This window comes from Neophocaena asiaeorientalis, unplaced genomic scaffold (genome assembly GCF_003031525.2).
Source record: "Neophocaena asiaeorientalis asiaeorientalis breed wild unplaced genomic scaffold, Neophocaena_asiaeorientalis_V1.1 scaffold96, whole genome shotgun sequence".
Taxonomy (NCBI): domain Eukaryota; kingdom Metazoa; phylum Chordata; class Mammalia; order Artiodactyla; family Phocoenidae; genus Neophocaena; species Neophocaena asiaeorientalis.
Genome location: NW_020175831.1, coordinates 1,886,675 through 1,889,205, shown reverse-complemented (window position 1 = coordinate 1,889,205; position 2,531 = coordinate 1,886,675). Strand labels below are relative to the sequence as shown.

General features: G+C 48.1%; 1 pseudogene; it reads left to right on the top strand.

Annotated features, from left to right (window-relative positions):
• Positions 1-1,561: 1,561 nt before the first annotated feature.
• On the top strand, positions 1,562-2,063 carry LOC112391485 (oligosaccharyltransferase complex subunit OSTC pseudogene; annotated as a pseudogene).
• Positions 2,064-2,531: the final 468 nt, after the last annotated feature.

Here is a 2,531-nt window from a genome sequence, read left to right as displayed (position 1 = left end):
TGGGGCACGACCAAAAATAATAAGAATAATAAATGCCTGTTCCGAAGTAGGACAGAGTCTCCTCAGGCGAGAGTGACTAGGGCCTGGAGGCCTCCTTATTTCTTCCCTTAGGTAATGAGCAATCGATTAAGAGGCCTTCCACCACACCCTTGCCCTGCTCCTAGATGAAACTTTATTCAAGTCTGTTCCTGCTGAGCACACCCTCTTAAGAGACGTCAGCCTGGACCCCGCAGACTAGATAGGCCCCCTCCTGCCCTCTCTCCTAAGTCCTGTGCTTCCTTCTGTCAAACCTCTTTCTTCTTTGAATTGTAATTATCTGCCCCTGACCTGGGAGATCCCTGAGAGTGGGAACCACTTTGTAAAGATCTTTCTTAGCCTTGTGAATACTCCAGAGAGTTGAGGATTAAATGAATGAATGACAGGATGGGAGAGAGGGAGTGGAAAAGACAGACAGGGATTGGAGAAGGTGGGGGGTTGGTGGTGTGGAGTTGGAGGCGAGGGCGGTCTGAAACAGGTTTGGATTGAGTGGACTGCGAGACAGGTGCTTGGTCCACAGGAATACTCCAGTCTGGAGGGCAGGCGAGGGGCTGGGATAGAGAAATCAGGTGGTGGCCACTAACATATATGGGGAGGGAGGGAATTGAAGCCACTGCTATGGTTGCGAAGAGGCCACGTAGGAAGTTTGGGCAGAGAGAGCCTGGGAAACCTCAGCACTCATGGGGTGGGCAGGAACGTGATAAAGAGAGCAGGAGCTGTGAAGTCTGAGTGGTTCCAGCAGAAAGAGGAAGAAAGCTGTAACAGGAGGCATGAAGCCCAGGCGGGAGGCCGGTTACAGCGCTGAGCACTTGTGTGGGTCGACTGTGTGCCAGGCCCCAGCCCTGTGTTTTGTGTGGATTATCTCAAGTGAGCTGCAGGACAATGTTAGGATAAACCCCTTTTTTTTTTTTTTTTTTTTTTTGCGGTACGCGGGCTTCTCACTGCTGTGGCCTCTCCCGTTGCGGAGCACAGGCTCCGGACGCACAGGCTCAGCGGCCATGGCTCACGGGCACAGCCGCTCCGCGGCATGTGGGATCTTCCTGGACCGGGGCACGAACTTGTGGCCCCTGCATCAGCAGGCGGACTCTCAACCACTGCGCCACCAGGGAAGCCCAAACCCCTTTTTATAGATGTGTGAACTGAGGCACAGATAGGCTGAGTTGCCGAAAGACGTAGAGGAAGGAAGTGAAGACTCAGGGACTCCGCTCCTGACTCCATCACAACGCCAGATTACCTCCAAGTGCAAGTGGGGCTGGAAGAGTGTCCCTAGGAGAAGGTATTAGAAAGGCTCAGAGCAGTGTCTGTGATGAGGGCCCCGGCCAAACTGCAGGGGAACTGGTGAGTCAGCGATGGATCAAGGAGACAGCAAGTGACTGTATAATGAAGGGTGGCTTGCAATTTCACGAATGTATTTGTTATCAAGAAGCGATTGCCAGTTAATAACGTTTATAATTTTAATGTCTTTTAAAAATTATCTTAGCTGGTTTTGGGTGGTGTGTAGGGTTTGAGAGCTGCTTCTGCTGCCAAAAACATGGAGACTTTGTCCTGAGTCCCATGCTTAGTACTCCGATGTCCCAGCTTGAGCTAAAGAAGCCGCCCTGGGTTCCTGGCCACGGCGGCCTGCGCGCTGGTATTTTACGTCTCATCACCAGAGGATTAATTGATGACATCACTGTGGAACCTCCCAGTGTTGGCTCCGTGACTGATGAACGTGGGCCTCGGAGGTTCTTGGCCTACAGAGCAAATGGACGATATACTATGAAGGACCGCAGACAGCTTCCTGTTTACAATGGGAGGTTTAGGTTTCACAATCCTGGGCCGATCCAATGCAGCAAACGTTCCAAAACTCAATAGAGTTCTTGTTCTATTCGTTGGATTTGTGTCCTATTGAGTTTTTCATGGCTAGAGTATTCATGAGAATGAAACTGCCGGGCTATCTGAATGTTAGCCTGCCTTTTGAGAAGAAATCAGTGGATAATGGATTTGCTCCTGTTAATGAAGTTTTAAAGGCTGTATCAATCCTCTAACATGAAATGTGGGAAAGAATGAAAAGCAGCAGAAAAAGAAGCATCTGTGAAAAGATAGGAAACATTAAAGCTTGGACTAGAATGCTTTCTGCGTATGGAAGAGATAAGCTTATCACAGTATTTTTGTCCTGCTGACCTATGGTGACATACTGACGATGTTAACTGGCATGTTCTTAGTTTTTTGTTTCTTAAAGAAAATATGCTCCATTTCTACAACTGTGCTACTAAATACAATGATCTTTCTTACAACGCCCTTAACGTTTTTTGGAGATGCCATTTCTGATTTTCAGAAATTAAGGTAAAATCAGGAAGCAGGATCCCATATGCTGAGAACCCTGGATGGCTGATCCACTTTACCTATGGTGCTTTGCCTTTAAACAGTGGGTGGTAGTACATGACTTCAGACGTGTATCTAAGACTGTTTCCTCAACAGTAAGAAAGGAGCAGAAATAAATAATTTTTTTCGAA